Source organism: Lycorma delicatula, chromosome 2 (genome assembly GCF_047948215.1).
Source record: "Lycorma delicatula isolate Av1 chromosome 2, ASM4794821v1, whole genome shotgun sequence".
NCBI classification, from domain to species: domain Eukaryota; kingdom Metazoa; phylum Arthropoda; class Insecta; order Hemiptera; family Fulgoridae; genus Lycorma; species Lycorma delicatula.
In genome coordinates this window covers 177,328,933-177,352,454 of record NC_134456.1, presented here as the reverse complement: position 1 = coordinate 177,352,454, position 23,522 = coordinate 177,328,933, and the positions used below count along the sequence as shown (strand labels likewise).

The 23,522-nt window shown below is 32.3% G+C and overlaps 1 protein-coding gene across 3 annotated transcripts in view; it reads left to right on the top strand.

Moving 5' to 3' along the window:
- The window catches only part of LOC142319444 (UNC93-like protein MFSD11), a 62,292-nt gene that overhangs the window by 2,337 nt on the left and 36,433 nt on the right, over positions 1 to 23,522 (top strand). The window contains exon 1 of one of the 3 annotated variants that reach the window (XM_075356738.1): positions 6,010 to 6,496. The exons of the other annotated variants lie outside the window; for them this stretch is intronic. The gene's annotated coding sequence lies outside the window, so the exon portion shown is untranslated. Of the gene's footprint in view, positions 1 to 6,009; positions 6,497 to 23,522 lie in introns of those variants that run through there. 3 annotated transcript variants of the gene reach the window in all.

The window sequence follows — 23,522 nt, the reverse complement described above, 5'->3', positions numbered from 1 at the left end:
AAAGGTTTCTATTTTTGTGTTACTTTTTCCAAAGGACAAGTTACATTTATTATACATCTTAATGAGTTAATAAATTTATTATATTTCCAGTTAGGTTCATTTTCTTTGATCAATCAGACCAGTCTTTCTTTTCTAACATTATTTTTAATTCTGTTCGATTGCAACTTTCATAATTCTGTTTATTACCAATTGTCTGTTCACTGTGATTTATTGTGACATTTATAACTTCATACCTGTGATTTGATTACTTATATTTTTGATTATGAAAATTTTCTTGTTGAATCTTAAATTACAAAAAGTTTATGAGTAGTAAAATGAATATGAATTTTAAATTATTAAGTTGACTACAATTTTTAAATATTAGAATTCTACTTGAATTTTATTTCACAGTAAAACATATTGATAAGGGAGAATGCTCTGTGAGAGTATTAAATGTGCAAGAAAAAAGCAGTAAGAAAAAAAATTAATTTTGTTAACGACTATAATTGTATTTCCCAGTTGTAATTGTTATCAACATATGACTGAAATAATATGCGGTATCATAAAATCATAAAACAATGTTGTCAACCTTATTTCCAATGTACTCATAATGATAAGATATTTCATAATTCAGATAATATGATGAATTACAGTTATATTGTTGCTTAATTGGTGTATGTACTTATAATGCACAATTTTACAGCATTTATGAAAAGATACGTAAAGCAAAGTATGAAATTACATATACACATACTTGTTTTTTTTTTAAGTAATGATTATAAAAATAGTGGTAATATAGGATTAACATTTATATAAAAGGCAGTTATGCTGAGAACCTTGTATGCCTTACAGTAAGTAAATTGGTATTATTGTGCTGCTGTATATTGTATGAATAAACTCTACTGAATTTTTTAAATAGACTACATCATCCGGTTTGTTTTGTGCTTTATTTGTTAATAATAACTAAATGTAAATATTGCTTTCTTAATAAATACTAAACAAATTGATTTTGTTGGTATTCTACAAGTAATATTCCATAGAGTATTGTATGTTATGATTAACAGTTGACTGAAAATGGTAATAACATTTTTAAATATAGCTGATCATTATGTAAGCACCATACTACAGTTTTTATTTAAATCTATTTTAAAAATTCATTTAGAAAATTGAATTAACTGTTACAAAGATGTAAAATTAGTGTCAAGAGATGCTATGTGTATATAAATGAGGTACGATTAATGGTGTAGTTGTGGTGAAAGTAATATTAATCCTGCTTCTGTGTAATTTTATCTACAATCCCCTCTAAATTTTTTTATCTAAAGTTCCCCTATACGAGGCTTGGCTCATAAATTTTGCACACTAGCGTCCTACACGGAGACAAAAGGTACTATCGGGTTGGGAGTGGCAGCACATGATACCTAAAATTCCCCTCTACAAACCTGCGGTAATGCGTTGAAATCCGTTTACCGGTTTGTTTTCAGTAGCAAGTAAATTGGAGTCGAGTACTGCCAATTTCTCAACATGGTTAAAACAGCGCGCAGTGATCGAACAGCATAAAACGAACGTGAATACGAATATTTTTCACGGCGATTTACGGCAGTGAAAGTGTTGATAGGAGTACTGTGAATAGGTGAACATTGAAATTTCGCGAATGTAAAGCTGATAAAGCGACAATTGAGGACGCACCTTGCAGCGGACGACCATTTTCTGTGACTGATGAGAAACATCAAAAGAAGGTGTACGATTTGCTTCGAAGTGATCGGCGAATCATCAAGCAACGCATCGCTATTCAGTTAGGCATATCTAAAGAACGAATAGGCCATATTATCAAGTAATTGGGTTACCGTAATATCTGTGCGCTATGGGTACCGCGTAAACTCTCTGATGGCTTTCCACAAACTGAAGTTTGGCCAATCCGCCATATTTGCCGCATTTGGCTTCGTGTGACTTCCACTTCTCTCGTATGAAGAGGGATCGCAAACGTAATCATTTCATCACCGACGATTAGGTGAAGGAACCTGTGCCCACTTGGATCCGGGAAACACCACCAGAATGTTTCAGTTACGGAATGAAAAAACTTGTCAGAAGTTGGGAAAAGTGTATTAGTGTAAACGGGGATTATATTAAAAATAAATACTGCATTTTGTACCTAAGGACTACACTTTTATTCATTTTTTATTTCATCTTATATCTCTTTTCATTCCCATGCTATGCATATATGTGCAGAATTTTTCAGCAGAGTCTCGTAGATACATTTGTAAATCTAGTATAACTATGAACCATAATTTGAATGTTGTACATGCGTACAATATCATAGAATTCTTTTTATAATTAAATTAGAATGCTTTTTAACAACTATATTTTAGTGAGCCTAAATAAAAATTTTACAAAATGTTCAGTAAAACCATCCGATTCTGTACTTGGATAATAGATGTACCCTTAGTAATAGAATATTATCTTTCCTTTTACCCAATTGAATACCAGTAAACACAAGCTTTCTGATGTAAATTTACTTAAATAATTGACACACTTTACTTTGGTATTATATTTAACATCATTGGGTTTGTTTATTTATAAGATGCATTTTATGATACCACTGAAATAGATAGATGAAGCGAACTCATTTTTTGAAATTTATCTGTACATTTCTTAGTTTTTAGCCACCTCATTAAAACAGTCAATTTAGATGTTGAATTTTCAGGTTATTTCTGCTTTTACTTATTCGTAAAATAAAATTAGAAAACTCAATTTTTATAGAATAACAAAACAAACGTTTTAACTAGTGAACATAATTACAAAATGTATTTTTTAAAACAGTTAAAATTTTATTTGAATTTATAATATTTGAAACATCAACTGGAAGTAAAATCTGTGGCCTTTGTAATCTTATCAATACAGATTAAAAAACAATTAGTGCGTGGTTGATATTTAATCAAAGTCCACCTTCCTCAAATAGTAACAAAGTTCTCTGAACTGCAAATTATATGGAAATTTAGCAGGAAGGTTAAGTTATCATTTTACGTAAAACAAAAGTCAAGTATTTATTTGAAGACAAATCTTTACTTAATAAATGTGATTCTAAAGTAATACGTATTAGATGTTCACTCATCAAAATCTAACTTGCTATTAAAAATAATTTGAAGGCTCTTAAACTAAATACTTACTCAACGTTATTACCATAAATTGTATTATTTTTAAATAATAGAATAAAGTTTGAAATAATCTACATAAAGTAGGATATTAACAAACTTTATAGTACTAATGTGTTGTGGGATATTATATTATGCATATTTATTTAAATTCAAAGCCACAAACTTCAACAATTTGTATCCTATGATATAAATATGAATAAATCCACTTAATGATATTAGTGTAATATAAAAAAAAACAGAAAAGATAATTAATAAATGGTTTATAGACTCAAATTATTTTCAGAAATTCATATAAATAGTATCATACCTAATAAAGTGATAAAAATCATTACTTTCTTTCTACATCATGGCTAAAAAGTCCTTTCCGTATAAAGAAATAAACATGAATTGTTTGTCATTACGAGCTTATCCATTGTCTGCTCAGTCGACCTTCTTTCACCAATCGTTTTACTACATGTGATTTTATCAATTGTATAAAACACACTCTTCGAGCAAAGTGGCACGGTGATTAATAAACTCTGATAAATTAAAAACACTGTGTTGCCATGGGACTCGTCTTGTGGAAAACTCCATCTAGAAGAAATACTTTGTAGATTGCGGTTAGGCCATACCAGAGTCACATATGAGTATATATATTTTTCATATTCCAAATTTAAATTGATATTTTTAGGATTGCAAGAGTAAAATGTAAAATTTTTATTTAATTCCATTTTTTATTTAAATTTTTATAGTAATTTTCAGGCCTAAATAATGATTTGAGACATATTAATGAAAAATGTTGTTTGAATAATCTGTATTTGACATAGAAGTGGTGGTTAACCTGATCCGAGATTGGCTTCTGTTAATTCCTAATTATCAAACCCTATGAATTCTACACATGTGGAATAATTATATAAAGGTTAATGATAGGATCCTGAAGTGTGCAGCCTGGTTAGCATTTTCAGGGTGTCAATTCCCAAGAGGACTTTTGAAAATGGACAGAAACAGTTTACATTATGGAGACTGACACTATTAAGCTACTATCCTCCCCATAAGGTGTTGATTCTGTGCTATACCAAATACCAAAAACCTCTTATCTAAAACACAAATGTGCATTAATTACCTTCACATTATATAGCTGAAATTATTAACAAATAACAGCCAACTAAGAAAGCATAGTAGCAAGACTACTTGTCCAGGCACTGTGATGCTTAAGGGTGTACTACCTGGCATACTTGCGATCCATCCATTTCACATGATTGTTTCTTTATTTTATATTTATGATGTATCTTGTTTTCTTGTTTACAATTAATGCTGTAAAGTTGACTTTTGAATGCAATTATTATTTGAAATAAACGCTATTATTTAGTGTGCACGTGGTTGGTTTTTTTTTAATTACATGCACTAAATAATGGTTATGTTTAATGATAATTGTACTACTTCTTTATAATGGTTATATGTAAAATGTACATAGATCTGAATTATATGTCAATTAAATATTGATAATAACTGAGAATTCAACTTTTATATCAGTTATTAAAAAGTAATATAATTTGAAGTCTTCATTAGATTAAAATTTATTACGATCATTTAGAAACAATTTTGTTTTTCCTTTACCTATTGATAGCTCCTAGTGAAACCCTGTTTGGGATCTTACAGCTCTTAAGATTTTATGGTATCAGAGAAAGAAAGTAAGTAAAATTCACTAAAAAGTCACCTTTTTTAATGGCATGAAACTTAGATTTGTATCTATAATAAACAGTACTATGTTATACTTATTGTGAAAAAAAATTAACTTTTGTAGCCGTGGAGGTGATTAATTCTAAAATTATGTATAACCAGAGTTATAACCAGAGTTAAGAAATATGAATAAGTATTATTGTCACTGGTATTTGTTTATAATTGGTATTTTAAGTGCATACTTTGTACTATTAAGAAATAAATTTCACCATAACTTATGTTTCAATAAATTAATAAATGATGGCATAATTGGTCTTAATAGCCTGCAATACCCAACAATATTTTCCATCTCCAAGATAATAATGAAATGTTTACATTTATCTTCAGTAATATAATAATGAAATGTTTACATTTATCTTCAGTAATTTATTAAATGTAGTATTCAGTAAAATATGTTTTGGACAGAATAAAACAATTTTATGCAGACTGGAAGAAACAAGTGTCATTTTGCACTTGAAAAGTTGTTCTTTGTGGCATTGTAAATTAAAATTGTGCAAAAGGTTATGTTTGTATAGAAATAACTGTGGAAGGAGCGCATAATAAAAGTTAAGGAGTATGGCCAAAATGATTGGAATTTTTGAAAATGTATTATATGGGAAATTAAAAGAGTTCTACAGATAAAATTTACGTTAAAAAAATGAAATACATGTTAACCAGCCAAACTTTATGATTAAAAAAATTGCTGATTGCACACATGGGATTTCAGTGGGGAGGTACATTACACCTACTTGCAGAGTAAGTTCAGAGTTTACTGAGTGAAGAGATACATTACATACTCTTTACTATGCTGTATACTTTTTATGATGTATTTTTAAGTTTCTAATGTTTGTTTAAAAGTATATGATAATTTTAAGAAATTGAAACTATTATTGGTTTTGTTGTGCATATTTTATTTATCTCTTTAAAGCCATCTGAAACATTATTCTTTATATATGATTAGGTGAGAATCAAACTTAACAATAAATATAATTTTTAGAAACAGATAAGGTAATGTCCATTTTTTAGCAAAGAAGGTGGAAAGACCAGATTTTTTTGTTAAACACTGGTGTTTGTAAGATATTGTTACTTATAATTTTTTATCACATTAATAAATAAATAATTTTTTTATTTCAGCAGTACTTCATTACAACTTTACATTTGCTCAAAATCAGCTGGAATGGAAATTGATGCACTCTTAAATAAATAAATTTAATAGTTATATAAATAAACTGCTACCACTCAAATAACAAATACTTTTTCTAGCATCTCATGAATCTACTGTTACACTTACGGTGCAGAAATCAGTTCTTGAGCAAGCTTCGCTAAAAAAATTTTGCATCCACAAAAACTGGGCATCAGAAAATGAGTTGATTAGACAGATAATTCGTTCGTTTATGTAACAAATCTAGAATTATTTAAAGATTCCTGACACATTAATTTTTTACGTTCAACAGACATTTATTATCACTTCCAGATGATATCATTGTAGAATGTCTGTATTCAAGTCTTCTTCAAAGGACAATTTTGCTTTTTGCATTCGGTTTATTCTGAAATATGTCCTATTTAAAAAAAATTAAATCAAGAATAGAACAAAAATAATGAAATGTAGTAGAAATAAAGTAGATAGATCACTGGATATAATAATAGGATGAGAAAAGACTATAGAGGTAAAACACTTTGGTGGATTTTTTGCTTAATTAATTAATTTTATTATTTGGGAAGTACAATTACTAAAGATGGATGAAACAGGGGTGATATAAAATGGTGAATAATACAAGCTTTCAGTCAGAAATATAATTTGCTTACATCAAAAATTAATTTAAACAACAGGAAAACATTTTTGAAAGTATATGTTTGGAGCATAGCTTTGTATGGAAGTGAAACTTCCAGATCAGAGTACCTGAGAAGAAAAGATTAGAAACTTTTGAAATGTGGTGCTACAGGAGAATGTTAAAAATCAAGTGGGTAGATAAAGTGAAAAATGAAGAGGTATTGTGGTAAATTGATGAAAGAAGCATTATGTGGCATTTGATAGAAAGAAGTATTTGGAAAAATATAGCTAAAAGAAGAGACAGAGTTAAAGGCCATATCTTAATGCATCCTGGAATAGTCACTTTGATATTGGAGGGACAGGTATATGGGAAAAATTATGCAGGTAAGTAATGTTTGGAATATGTAAAACAAATTGTTAGGGATGTACAGAAATGAAACGACTGGCACTAGGTAGGGAATCTTGGAGAGCTGGATCAAACCAGTCAAATGACTGAAGACAAAAAAAAAATTGAAAGATCATATCTTTCAGATTCATCAGTTTTTAAGAAAAACAGTTTATATAACACATCAAATACTCATAGAGGAAAAATTACTTGACTACTTTAATATTCAGAAGACACAAATCTGTTATAAAAAAACATGTATGAAATGCATAACAATTAACAGATACATTGTAGGTCAGAAATATTCCAAGAGCAAAAATCTCAATCTTTCTGTATTACTGAGAAACAAGTATTTCTACCATATATTTGGTAGATATAATGTGCATGGCAGCAGGTTAATAGGTTTTCCTTTTTGAGGAAAACTAACTATTCTACTTGGTGTAAACTCTAAAGTAATGTTTATTGGTTGTTTGAAATTATATATCTCAATATATTAAAAAGTAATAAAATACATAGGTTGTTCATGTGGGGAAAAATTATAATTTTTTAGTGTTTTGTTTCAATACATTTATAATTCCAGTTTAATATTATATGATACATACTTTTATTTTAAAACTAGCATTATTTATCTTTTTGTCAAAAACACTCTGTGTTTTAAGAGAAGAACTGGCTTGCTCTTTTTTTTAAATGCTTACGTTGTATACCTGTACAACTAATTTATTATTAAGTTGGTAATATTTTTAGTTGAAGTTCAAGTCAGCATTCAGGGTTACAACTACAACTTTTATCTTTTTCTTAAATATAGTAAGGTTTTTCACATGCACCGAAAATTCTTAGAGCAGTACTTCCAAACTAACATGTTTGAAAACACAATACTCTGGAGAATTATAGCACAAGAAAAACTACAGAAATTTTTTTTTGAATTGTCATTTTTATTTAACTGATCTTATTTAAAAATGAAATAATAACATTAAGCTTGTTAAAAATCAAATTGTAAGTATTTCTATTTTTGTGGTCTAACTGCCAGGCCAATTTTATTTCATAGCAAACTAATTCCCTATCAGTCTTCAAGGAACAGTTTTCAGATTTTAATAAAATCTCTTTACTATTCTGTGCCAATCATACACTCACACACACTTGTACCTGCTTTCTCATATGCGTGATAAATGCAAAATTTTGAAATATTTAAGGTGCCATAAGGACTTGGTTTATCTCTTCACTTGTCTTATTGCTTTCTCTGTACATTATTTTTATTTTTAATTAAAGTAAACTCTGAGCTGTTTTTGACACGAACTAACACCCAAAGCTAAAAACTTGAAATTTTGCAGAAAATCTCCTTTTTAGTAGATGTAATATAAATTTTAGCAGCTACAAAATAATTATTTTTGTAATTGTATTTGCACACTTTGCAAATCTTTCTGCTCATGCTGTTGGTACATTTTTGATGTTTGTTGGATATTGTAGCATATTTCTCTGTCATACTCAGTGGTAACTTATGACACAAGTGCACTTAACTTATCTGTAGAATTCTGATAAACTAGTACTTGATGAACAACATTCCTGTTAACAACTTAGTGATAAAAGATGACATCTGTGGTAATGGTCAACACATCATCATTAACATAGAAAATGGAGTTTTCTGCTGGCCTCCATGGCGTGAGAGACACTAGCTTCGCTTTTCATCCAGAGGTCTCGGGTTTTGATTCCCAGTCAGGCATGATATTTTCATATGCTACAAAAAATTGTCATTTTATTTTGTCCTGTGAAGCAATGTCTAACAATGGTTTCAGAAGCTAAAAAAAATGTTTTCTGTTAGAAGCTAAAAAAAAAGCACCCTGGTGCTTCAATAACGTCTCAGAGGATGTCATTGAAAATTGATTTCAAAGCAGATGAAGTTACTTTAGTAAAGATTCTTGGTTTCATATGGCACCATAGAATTGACACATTTAAATTTTCAGTCATTAAATAGAACTTGACTCTCAAAACAATTAAACATATAATTTTGTTTGCCGTAAGAGGACATTTTTTATCCTCTTAGACTTTGAATTAAATTAAAATCCCAAATCAACTTGAAGAGCTTCCAAAACTATTCAGCGTGGAATAATTTTCAAGAATCTTCAGATATATTATAAATTCATATTCCACAAGAAATTTTATCTAAACACTAAAGTATTTCAAAATACTCTTGAATTTTCCATTGATTCAGAATCTATTTATGTTTCATGCATGTACTTTAGGTCCATTGACACTAATAATACCAGAAGAGCTTAACAAATTCAAATCACATGTTTACACCCTCATCAATATCTTGGATGTTATAATATCTGGTTATTATCCAATAACCTATTATATTAATTTATATGTAACTCAAGCATGAATTAGAGCTCCCTCATCACAGTGGTTATGTTTGTTACAAAATGAAACTGTAAGATTCAAAATATTACAAATTCTAATCCATGAAAGTATAATTACAGTAAAAAGAATCCCACAAATTATCTGTCCAGCGATTACAATTTTCAGAAAATGTAGAAGTTGATTTTTAGTGGAAGGGACAATCATTCTTGCGTCAGATGTAATTTCAAAAGCAACTATTAACTATGCAGGTGGTGAAGAAGTAACATAATAATATTAAAGTGTTTTGCAACATCACACAACTGGCTGACAAGTAAAGTGTCTTTCCCAGTTTAAGAACACACTGTCTTACTGGATTGTTGTTTAAGTCATACATAATTCTCGGGCAAGAAAGTCTCATTTTTCTCATTATCTGAAATTCAGTTATAGAATGGCAATCATGATAAAGCAAAAGGAATCATGTCCTGTTGAATTCATTGTTATGAAGTAGAATTAATTGATTTTTTCAATAGTCAGATTTGAATTCAGATCAAATACATCCTACAGTGCTACCACTACTATATCACATTATAAACATAAATACAAAAAAAAGAAGATTATAGCTGTCATGGTTAACAGATTTATCGATAAACACATGCATAATAAAAAATTACACATAAAATTTCAATTGTCAGTTTCAAGAAAATTTACCAGTCGACAATCTTTATCTTTTGTTTTTGTCTTTTATTTTAAAAGGTGATAGATAACCTTCAACAAATAGAGAGAACTGCCTAAACCACTCTAATCATCAACACTGCTAATTGGACTACTATCTTTGTTAGAATAACAAAGAGAAGAAAAACTGTACTTATGAAATAATATATCACATTATGTATCTGTTTTATTAGGAAGATATCACATTTGGGGTTACTTGAAATGTGTTAAAATTATATGAAGATCTAATGATAAGTTTTCTTATATCTTGCTCAAATTTTGTTGGAGTTCACCAGCAGCTTTAGGATTTTGTTGACCTCCAAGGAGTGAAGAATTTAAGATGAAGCACTTACTGCTTTGTCTTAAAAAGAAGTATACATCCCATTTTCAGCTTTCAAGAGCTCTACGATGTGGGAATCTTCTGTTAAGGATTGTGAAAATAACACTTTATTATAGATATTAAGGAAAATATAAGTTTTCAAAGTTAAGAAAGCGTTAACACATAAGTCAATGAGCAGGGTGGGTATGGATCGGTATACACCGTTACGAAGGATCGTCCACACTTGACACATGCAAGTATGTATGTGTGCATGCGTGCGTATGCTCAACAGCGCGCTGAGTGCTCACAGATACATAACGTCTGACCGTTTCTCTTTTGTTATATTTATTGTTTGTTTATATTGCTAAAATATTTAATTTTTTTTAGTTTTACAATTTTTTTTATTTATTTTAATTAACAGAAAGAGATAGTAAATTACGGTAGGTAAGGGCTTTTTAATCAAGCGGCTCAATTTCATCCATATCATCGGATCTCGTATCATCTGTATTATTCTTGTTCGATGACTCTGATTCTTTGGCGCTCTCATCACTGCTTTCAGTGCCACTGTCACTGTTACCATCGTTAACGCAACTTCCTTTCAGTTTGCATGTTGGAAACTTGATCTGTTTCATAAGAATTTTTTTCTATTGTTAGTGCGTGTTCGCAACATAGTTTCCAATATTCCGTTGGCAGTTCAGAAAATTTTTTCTCAGCAATTTCTATATTATTTGTTTTTCCGACTAGAGATATTTTCGCCCACTAGCTGACTTTTTATTTTCGCCCACTACCTGACTTTTTATTTTCGCCCAAATCGACTCAATCGGGTTAATTTCAGGATTACCATCCTGAAATTACGTTCAGCACTCATATTACGTTCTGACTGTGATCCTGCAATATTTTATCGAAGTAGTACTCTTCATATTGGGCATTATTAATTTGCACTAATTCGTACTGTTCTGTTTTTAACACATCAGCTGAACACGGAATATTTCGGTCTCGAAGCCACTCTTAACAGTTCATATGTTTTGTTGTTTGAATTTGGCACCTTGTGTAACTTTACATTGTTGTAACGAGCATTGTCAATAACCAAAATCGATCGACGTGGAAGATTTCGTAATTATCGGCATTTATGTTCCGGTATTCTCTTTCTTTTTTGACCCGATGTAAAAATTAAAAGAACATTCTGAATCTCTTCAGCTACATTGCCAGAGTGAACCAATATCAGCTTAGATCATTTGGATAAAGATGTTTTATAGCCTTTATTTGAGCCATCGATCCAATCATACCTTTTCCAGTGTATCGAGTAAAGTCATCAGAAAAAATTATTAGTTTTCTTTTCTGTCTGTAAATGCTCATTTTCTTTGGATAATTTACTCGTTTAATACGTATATCTTGTGTTTCTACTAAAACTTTCCTGTTATTTTCAGTTTTCTTCCATCTAAAACCCATACTCTTCAGAATTTTCCTTAGAGCTTCGTGACTGTAATTCATCTGCAGGTCTGGGTGTTCGGCTTTTAAAACGAATAATAACTTTTTCAATGTCAGCAGGGCTTTATGTTTTATATGATATTTCGCAACGCGCATTTTTGGAAGTTGTCGATGTTAACTTTCATTTTCATTCTATTACGAGTTTTTTCTGGCGTACTAAAGTTCTGACTTTCTCCCAGTTTATTTGATTCCGTTATCACTTTACGCACAGTATGAACAGACACTCCACAAAGGTCTGCTACGGGAGCTTGAATTTTACATGTACCATCGCAGGATTTTTTGGACTAGTTTGCTATAGACATTCATTATTATACATTTGCTTTGGCTTTTTAGAGGTATTCCTCTTCCTAATCTACGATTGCGTCTTGAATGAGGCATTGGGAAGATTAAATATTTAAAAATTCCGTTAATGAAACAAAATTAGTTTTGAAAAACTAGTAGTGAAAAATACTGATTAAAAACGCCAGTAACAATGTACGGGTCAACTACACAAATGCAAGAAGTCAATTAAATTCCTGCTTCCACTCAGTCCTTGAACACATCGCACTAGCCCCTCTACCGTACTAGCATTGTCCACACCACTTCACATGCCACTACCAATCGAGTTTCTGAGCCTCCATGTGTTTACGCATTATACAAGGTGTGGATGATTATCTTGACTTTGAAGATACATGTGAAGAAGACGAAAATTCATCAAAAGTGTTAAAAGGATTTAGTAATTACTGTGGTCCTTTACCATTATCAGTTGTACCATTCCATTATCAGATGCACTGATTGATCTTGTTACGTAACTCCTTCTCATTGAAACATTCCAACAATAAATCCAGAACCAGTTTTTATTCAACTCCCAGTAAATGTGTTAAAACTATTGACAAAAATTTAAATTCTTCTACTGTATTTCTGGTTATAGTGATGCAGAAGTTACTTGAAGAGTCGACAAGAGTGAATAAAATGAATGACAGTTGCCTAACACTGGTGATGTACATATTGTTAAGAAGGGTAATTTTCTTCCACTTCAATGAAAAGTAGCTCTTTTTTTAAAATGCATTATTGGTGTTATAAGAGGATTCATGTAATAATCAATGAAACTACAAGTTCTGTAATCGAATGATTATCGTAAAATTGTGCTTACTACCAATTGTTGCTAATTATCATTTTTTATTGATTATATAAGAAATTATGCTAGGTTTAAAATTTGTGTTACATGAATATCAGAGTAATCGTAGTCAGTATTAAATTTATTTTCTCCTAGTGCGACGGCCACGACGACCAGGTTCATCCTCGAGGCATTCTATAGTAAAGAAGAACATTACGGTCGAAGAGTACGCTCACGCTCAAAATGTGTGGAAAACGTTTGATTGTAAGACGTTAGGTGATTACCACGATATTTATCTTCTATAGCGATGTATTATTGTTAGCAGACTTCTTTGAGAATTTTCGTAGAACGTCTATGCAATACTACAGTTTGAATCCCTATCACTTTTACTCTATCCCCACTTCACTTGGAATGCCATGTTAAAATTTACCCGTCAAAAACATGAACTGTTGACCGACATAGATGTGAATCTGTTTGTTGAAAAATACACGCAGGTGGTGTGGCGATGATTTCAAGCAGTTACGTCAAGTCGAACAACCTGATCATACTGGTATTGCGATCAATATTATGATCACAATACTTTATACGGAACAGCCATGGTGGAGCCCTTACCCTATGCCAATTTAGGTGGATGAGTGTAGAAGAGAGTGACAATCTCCATATTAACACTATAGACGATCGTGGTGAAAAGAGCTATATCATGAAAGTGGATCTTGAGTATCCAAAAGAATTACACGGTCGTTATAAGGACTATTCGCTTGCACCTGAACGCTCAACACCAACTGATGACATGTTATCTCCTTATTTGAAAAAAATAAGTGAAGAGATGTCTTTTCAAAAACTTAATCGCCTTGGCTGAAACCGTGCATCAAATTCAATATTTAAAAATGTACACAAGCGCGAAACAGTTTTGAAAAGGACTTTTATAAGTTTTGATGAATAACGCGGTGTACAGTAAGTCCTTAGAAAACGTACGAAACAGAATAGACTTCCAACTGGTTACTGAAGAACTTAAACTAAATATGGTGATTGCAAAACCGAAAGTTAAGGCTTGTTATGTTTATAATACGGAGATTGTCGGGCTAAGTTTGAAGAAAACGGAGATATTCATTAATCGCCCGATTTAAATTGGTTTCACCGTATTGGATAGTAAAATGATTATGTACGAATTCCATTATGATTACTGGTGGAAAAGTACGGGCATACCATAAAGATTCTAATGACCGATACGGTTAATCTGATGTATCTTATCGGGACTGATAATGTTTCCGACGATATTCTTCATGATATTGATCGATTTGATAATTTAGATTACCCTCGCGAACGTAGATGTTTTAGCAATACCAATAAAAAACGACTTAGAAAATTTAAAGACGAAATGAATGAAAAAGTTATTCGTGAATTTGTTGGTCTTCGGGCCAAGATGTATAGCATTCTTGATTTTAACAAAAATGAGAAGAATGTAGCAAATTGTATTTTTGGAGTATCCATTGCTAAAGATAGGCACAGTTTTTACAAAAAAAGACTTAATGATATCGTTATATTCACAAATGCGTATGGTATCAGCAGCAGTTTGCACAATATCTTTCATTAATCAGTTTAAAAAGTCGCTTTCACCATACGACGATAAACGTTACATTATAGAAAAAAAGTTACACTATTTGATATGGTCATTATAGCCTAAACAGAAAATGTAAACTACCACCCAATAAAAACACTCCCCAAAAGAGACTGAGAACAGTAGACGAAGTCTTCATGGTCCACAGTCATAGTTATTGTTTATAGATATTTAAACATTTTTTATCATGCAGTTACATATATTGGCTTTGTTTCAGTGTTGTGGAAAAAATCACATATGTAATAATATAAAATTAAACATGCTTTTAAAGTATTCGTTGTGAAAAAATCATATATGTAATATATAGAATTAAATAAAGAATTTTAAAAATTAAAAAATTTTTTTTCTTAATTTCTCTCACCTCCCAATGACTCTTTCCACCTCTACACCTCTCCTCCATCCCTTCTAATCACACCAATCCCTCCCCCCAACTGTCCTTACTCCTTCCGCACCCATAACCCTCTTCCTACTTGCCACCAACTTGCCTTTATCACCTTACTACCCCACCTTAAGACAACAGATAACCACAGCAAATTTATATAACTGTAATTTAAAAATTTCTAAAATAATATTTCTTTTTTAAAAGTAGTAGCCTAATTTAAAAAAAATTACATTTAAAAATAGTAAACTTAATTTATAGAACATTCTATATGACGATTTAAAAAAAAATAGAAGTATTATTAAAAAAAAATTAATTTTTTACTTACATCTGTGATTAGTCGTACTCCTCCTCATCACTACCATTATTCCACCAGAATTTGATTCATCGCTGATAAAAGCCCCTTTGAGTTTATCATTCATGATACAGCTCGTTCCTCTCTGGTAATTTAAGCTAAGACGCGGTGCTGGTATTGTATGGTGGATGAGAAACACCCATCATACTCATTAATCGAATACTCCTCCGAGTGTGAACAAATCGGACCGTACGAAATAGTTTGTGGAGTGCCCGACTTAATGACATCTACATAGTGTTCAGACCCCGTAACCTTCGTGTGGTCAGATCCAGTACTCTTTCTGTCGTTACAAAGAGTATGGGTTCATCTGTAACCGCGTACGTCCTATCAAATATATGTTGGAGTAACCCAATCACCTCACGAGATTGGTACTCTCGCACCGCGTTTTTAAAAATTGCAACCCACGTTAGGGCTACCAAACTAAAAGGTGTAACCCTAAGAGCATGAGAAGGAATAGATTCACTGTCAGTATCTGACATTATAAGACTAACCGGTTAACTGGTCAATATTTGAGTGACAAGTGAATAAAGTTATTTGCATAGCAGTATAAAAAGGAGGGAGATGCAATCGACATCCTGTCGCCTATCAGTTTTATCGCTTTTTTTAACAATGTATTTGCTGCATTATAATTTTAAAAAATATACATATTGCAACTTAATTAATATTTCTACATATTGAAAGGTTAAATAAATTCTTTACACAGAGATCTGTTTACTGCATTAACATACATATTACAAAATAAATAATATTTGTTAATAAAAAATACCCTTCAACAAGCATTTATTTTTTATAACTTTTATAATTTAACTCTTACTAAGATGTAAATTACATATAATATTATGCTTGTAGTAATAATTACAATTTTATTTTCATTCTTAGTATTTATTTAACATTAATAATATTTGTTATAATCTTTTTTCTGTAATCTAATTAAATTCTTAACAAAAAGTTTTATTTACTGCATAATAATGTAAAAAACGTTAAATAATATTCGTTAATATAATTTTATTGATTTTACAAATATAAAAAAAACCTTCAACACATGTTTTATCACTTTTACAATTAAACTGTTTATTAACACAAAGACGTAAATTTCATAATTATACTTGTAGATAAAATTTTAATTCCATTCTTAGTGTTTATGTTTTATTTCTTTTTGTAAAAATATGCAATTATTTTTTATTTCTTTTAGAAATATGAAAATAACTTTTAATTTCTTTTTGAGATGCATTTATGTATAACCATATTTTTATTTCTATTAGAAATATGAAAATCACTATTATATTTTTTTGACATGCATTTTTATGCTTTATAAAATCTATTTTTTCCGCTATTTTATAAAAGTGGGTTATAAATACGAAGAAAAATTTTTAAAAACTCAAATATACTTACAACGTAGTTTATAAAATTAAATGCCTTACTTACATATTTTACAAAGGGACATTATTTTTTCCATATTCCATACGAAAAAATTTTTTTTTTTGTAATTATTTGTCACAGGTTCAAAACTTATCGAATCACTTACAAAAAAATATAAGTATTCGCTGGTTTTTTAACTATTGTACCCCATTTATTATGAAGGAATACAGTTAGTTTAACAGTGAATGTAAAGACGTCAGTAAGTAAAGAGCTTCATTGTCAGGCCCGTCGAAACTACCCTACTAGACGGGTAACTAAAAAACTGAAATATTTATTTCAAGGTGATTTAGTCGAGATGATTTTCATACGATAGATCGAACAAAGGTTACCGGTATATGTTAACCATGATAAATTGTTTTTCTAAGATGTCATTCGGTGTAGCGGTAAAAAACAAAACTGGTACAGATATCGCCAAAGCCTTCGAACTTATATCGGATAAAAAACAAAATGCGACTTTTTCAAACCGATTCGGATAAAAAATTAAAAATCTATCAATTAAAAAGTTATAAAATTCTATTGTAGAACGCTTTAACCGAACACTGAAAACAATGGTGCAGAGAAAGTTTACCGAACAGGGTACTTACAAGTGGTTAGATTTGCTACCAAAATTATCGCTAAATACATTAATAGTTGTCACCGCACTATAAAAATGAAACGAAAGACGTAAATAAGAAAAACGAAGCTATTGTTTTAAGACGACTGAATACGGTACTTTATCGAAAGCCTACTTTACCGATATTCAAAGTTGGTGACCGAGTACGTATAAGCAAATTTAAAAACACCTTCGCCAAAGGATATTTACCGAATTGATTCATTTACTGTACATAAAGTGCACGACAATACTCGTCCCCTGTACTTATACTGAGGGATATTAACGGTCGTGTTGAGTGGTATATTTTACAATGAAAAGTTAGCTAAATTATTCTTCGTTAACAATAACGTGTATTTAGTGGAGAAAATCTTACGTAAAAATGGTGATTAAAGTGGTAACGGGTTTTAAAGTGCTAAATGTTCAATGAAAAGCACAACAGTTGGATAAATAAGTCGGATTTGGTATGTTGAACTCTTCAGTTATAAACATGAATTTGGGACATCAACAAGTCGGCAATATTACGCTTCAAAGCTTCGATGAATATACTGGTGGCGCCAGTGGTGGAAAAAACGACACGGACCTCTGTTACCAAACACAGTTTTATTATTTGTGGACCGTCTAATTGTGGGAATACAAATGTTCATTGAAAAAAACTTGTTATTTTTTGCCTGACGGCTTGCGATTTAAAAATTTTTATGTTTTTTTTCAAATAGCTATACCATCCGAAATATAAATTTTTAGAACGAGTCATGATTGGTATACCAGATCGGTTATTTTTCCTAGTCTGAAGACGACCATGTAATTGTTTCCAACCAGACTGAACCGAATTCAATAATGATTTTCGATGATGAAGCGTGTGAAGAGCAACATAATATTCGCAAGTATTTTTCTATGGGATGTCACAATAACATAGATAGTTTCTATCTCACACAAACTTATTCTAATGTTGATAAGCACCTTTACGAGACAACGACAACCTTCTTATTTAATTCAAGCAAGACGATCTCAATTTTCGTCGTATATATCACGATCATGTAACACTAATATGAAATTCGAACAGTTTAAAAGATTTTGTGGAGAGGCGTGGGAAAGAAAACATGGATTTATAAGTGTGGATAAGGAAGGTGATATAAACAACGGTCGATATTGAATAGGCTTTGATATTTCTGTAAAAGAGATCAGTTGAGTTACAGCAGTTATGACAAGGATACAAACCTACGAGGACGGTATCCCGTACGCGAACGCGATACACTTGCTGCTCATGATTACCAGTGAAGGGAAGATTTTCAACAAGCATATATGGTTAAAGTTTTTAGAGGAATGCGATAAATACGAATTGCTGATCGAGTTGTTGGTTTACGATAAAAACATGTTGAACACTAGTCAGACACGGATGGAATTTTATCTCAAGATTTCGACCGTCCCCGCAGATATATAAAAACCCATTATTGGAGCTAAGAGACTGTCACGCGTCTATGAATTATTGTAATGTTTACATGCACATGTTAGACTATGGTATTCGACTTCAAGAAGCAAGATAGAGAATTACCCTTCGATATTGTAAACAATAAGGCTCAGGCTTTATTTTCAAGTGATTTTCTAAAGACATCGCTACCAACGATACAGTTACACCCCAATATATTCGGATTGAGATATAAAAATAAACGCTGTGGTGGTGATGGTCTCATTGAAATCCAAAACGTACTACTGTACAAAGATGGTGTGAATATGCAGATGCAAAGCCTGATGAATTTTGGCTATTCAACAGCTATTTAATACATTTATATTCACAAGGTGATCGATATCCGATTAGAAGATTCTCCCAAAAATACATTGCGAAGACTCCTAAACGTGATTACTCGGTAGTTGCGGATATTCCTATGCGGGTTGGTAATGTAAAAAGATCTGCTGTTTAAAATTGCCAGTACAGAACTTTCGATTCCGTCTATTGATAAAGCAAATATTACCGCGAGTTGTGTAACACAAAACGCCGAGGTTGACCTGCACGGATGAATATTTCTCAAATCGATGTTGTTCATTTTTTACAAAGAAATAAGAAACTTGCAGTTTTTTAGATCGGTCGAAATAAGGTGATGACATGAGCCGTTTGTAATCAGTCTTTATTATGATGTCACACCAACCCCCTCGAGCGAGTGGTTATGGAAATCGATAAAATACGAGATTCGATTAAAAGAAAACATCGTGGTATTACCCAAGAAATAATAGAGACTAATGAAGTGCTACAAAAACACTTTAAACCAATTGTCGAACCTTTACGTGAGCTTAAGGAAACATTTAACAAAAAAAATGAAAGAAAAGAAGTAAAGAAAGAGGAGGAGGAGGGCGAGAGCGGAGTATCTACATCGACAGTTATGAGGAGACATTTTAAAACATCGATTCGTTAAACCTATAGAATCATCACCTGGTGATTTTGCACCATCTTTGTGATCTTATTTGGATCTAACTGTAACGGATTGAAATAGACTAATTGATAACGTATGTATGGTAAAGAACGTAAATGATCAATGGATGATTGGAAATAGGATTGTGGTGTTCGAAGGAGATAACATTAAAATCGGTATTAAAACGTATAGAGGAACAAACGGTTTATACCAATTGCTTTTTTGAAGGCACCCAAAGACTATACATCCAGAGACAAGTGTAATTATAAGAAAATATTACATTAAACTGAAGCGCATAAAAGGCAAACGACCGGTTGTTTTCTAAGCGGTCTAACAAATACAATAATTTTATCAAAGAAATGTTTCCACAACCAAGACAATTAGGTAATCAGGAGGCGGAGGAAGAAGAACAAGAAAGCCCTATAACAGGTTAGACCAGATTACGTGAACTAGAACAATCCGAACGAACTTTGTGATAGACTGCGTCTATTGGTAGCTTCAAGGCGTGCAGGTCATACTGGTTATAATAGCTAAATAGTTTCCATTATAGAAGAATTGCAAAAGACGGGTACATAAAAAAGGGTAGAGCTAACATTTTATCTTAATCAGCCTAAAGATGAGTATCGATAAGTGTGGACGGTTTCGCGGTGGAGCGTACGCTGGTAATAGACCATTGTCTACACAGGTTGTTAAAACGTTTGATCAAAACCAGTGTTAAAAATTTCGATATCAAAAAACGTAGATTGTGTAATGTGGGAAGTCCAATAGAGTATGATGATGCTACCACTTTCGGCTTTATGAATAAGATTTACGAAAAGCAAAGTGATTTGACTAATGGATACATAGCGACGGGTTTACCATCAGACAAACACAGACTGTTGTTTTCAAATAAGCGTTTATGTGATGTCGGTGCACCTGTTGACAGGACCGATGCTGTTAACCTCAATTGTTTACACAAAACATTGTTTGGTAAAAATAATATTATTAAACTGAAAGGAAGCGTTTTTATGAATTCTGAGAGGCAACAAGAGCAGAGGATCTCGTCACATAGTTGTATGTTGATCTTAGGAAGCGTCTTATTAAAAAAAATATCGATCAAAAGTTACCTATATCAAATCAGACTACAAAGGACTACGTTGTGGAATATCCATAATTCAAAAACTTATAATACAATATTTTGACAATTCCAATCTTCAATGACTTGATCGACTCGCCTTTATGCAAGTTTTAGACAATAAACATTTTGATGATATTGGGGATAGGTGACAGGAATTTCTACAAGATTAGTATTAGTACAATGCTAAGGTGCCGAGAAAAAAATTGTCTAATATAGGTGAGAAAATTAATTACAAAAGGACCAACCAAACGCAGATGTAAATACCATTGAAAATTAAGAAAGTCACAATAAACAGGCACACTCATAAAATAATAACGATAAGGAGGATCTGATTAAGAATCAGGTACACCAACCAATCATAGACTCAAATAAACATTCAGTACGTAATCCGATCACGGATCGAAAAAAAAGTAGTTCTTCACATTCATCATTCGCCAAATACGGATCCAAGGTAGGTTGGTGAACGATCGTGAAAGAAAACTTTCGTCTCTCCAACATGGGAACGGTGGGGAGGTCAAAACGTATGGTCAGTAATCAGATCCGTAAGGGTCGGGTGAGGAAGTCTAAACGAATCGTCAGTCTTACGCGAGGTAGCGGACTGTTAACATCTCTAACTGCAAGAGCTGCAAAGGTAGTTGGAAGGGTGATAAACAAAGGCGTCGATGTATTAATGCTAGAATTATATATACCAGGGTATCAGTACTGCGGACCGGAACGCAATTTAAAAAATGCTTAAAGAGAGGCGATCCGGGTATAAAGAAGTTGAACGCCGCTTGTAAAGAACACGACATCGCGTACGGCAAAATACAACGATAAAGAGAACAGAGCAGCAGCAGATCGTAAATTAGCCGATCGCGTTTGGGAAACAGTGAAAGCTAAAGATTTTAGTATTACAGAAAAGGCTGCTGTATTAGCCGTTACAAACGCGATGAAACTGAAAGCGAAAGTAGTGTAGAAATGCCGGTTCTGGGACAGGGTCACAAAAGTCACTGAGGTCACAAAGGTCACTGACGTCACCATTTTTTTTTGATCACGTGATAACCGCGTGATAGTCACGTGATATTTTTTGGATCACGTGATAACTGCGTGATAGTCACGTGATTTTTTTTGAAAACGTGATAACCGCGTGATAGTCACGTGATCCAAAAAAATATCACGTGACTATCACGTGATCAGAAAAATATCACGTGACTATCACGCGGTTATCACGTGATCCAAAAAAATTGGTGACGTCAGTGACCTTTGTGACCTTGTCCCAGAACCGACATTTCTACACTACTAGCGAAGTTCGGTGGTGGATGTGGTGGAAGAATACGAAGAACAAGAAGATGTATAAAAAAGATTAATATATAACATCTTGCAGAGATTATGAAAAGAAGAGCAAGCATTGCAGGGAGGGCATTATACCCTACCTTTTTACAGGATCGGGGATAGGTGACAGGAATAAAAAATACCGTCGTCTTCGTTAACGTAATCTCCGATAAATACTAGTGCGATCGCTATCGAATGTCGAATTAATGTTGTACGCGAAAAAACTAAAAATAATAGATTTTTGAGGAGTCTTCATGTTGGATGCATTTCTCGAAAAACCAAAAACTAAAGAGTCAGCGATAGTTAATCTTAATCGTAGTACCGGACATGGAACACATTGGGTATGTTATCGAAAACGAGGGCGATTGGTAGACTATTTCAACAGTTCCGATAACTTGCGTCCACCTAATGAATTGATGCGTTATTTTCCATCCGACTCGATTATAAATTAAAATTATGAAAACAGACAGAGTATAAACATGATTATCTGTGGTCGTTTAGGTCTTCAATTTCTCAGTCGTGGATGTCCGCATACCAATAACGATTATAACGCTCTGCATAAGTGGAAATACATCGTTATTACGCACTACATTCTTCCCAGTTTTAGAGCTAACTGATGGTGAGTGGGAATTGGCGTTGATAAACCTAACCACATACAACTCGTTAGGAATGTGTGAGGGGATCAACAACTCGTTCACCGTTTTACAGGTTAAACAAAAAAAGATCAAGCAAACACTATCGACGGGTCGTATGAGGTGGACGATATTGCCAAAACATTAAGCGATGAATTAAAAGGCAAACACGACATAACCTTATTTATGCAACCTAATAATAACACGCTGAAATGTAAAATTAAATGCACCGCCATCATTGACCTAACGTCGGAGGATAGCTTGGCACCGCTGTTGGGATTTGAAAACGCGAGTCTAGCAGCGAATATATGGCATGTGTCATCTAAACCGGTAGCCATTAACAACGTGATCGCCGTATGTGTGGAATACAATTTTATACGAGGCTCCTGTACGAAGATATCAGAAGGTTAGGCGTTACATGAATTTTCGCTAAACGTACTGCCAGGTTTCAAAATAATAGAATCGACAAAGAATATAATATACTTACCGGTTAATACACGGAATATAAATGAGATCATTGTAAGGTTTACCGATCAGAACGGAAAACTGATCAAATTCTGCGGAGACAATAACCGTGAGATTACATTTAAGATGAAGATTAGGAAATGGGACTAATATACAATAGCAGTAGCGGGTCGGTACACTAACCGATCAGACGACGTTTGAAAATCAGAGGGTTAACATCGCAAAAAGTGTTGTTCCTTTGCAAACTCTGTTTTAAGGTGTCGAATCGTAATGGCAACAGCAAATACGTTAGACATTGC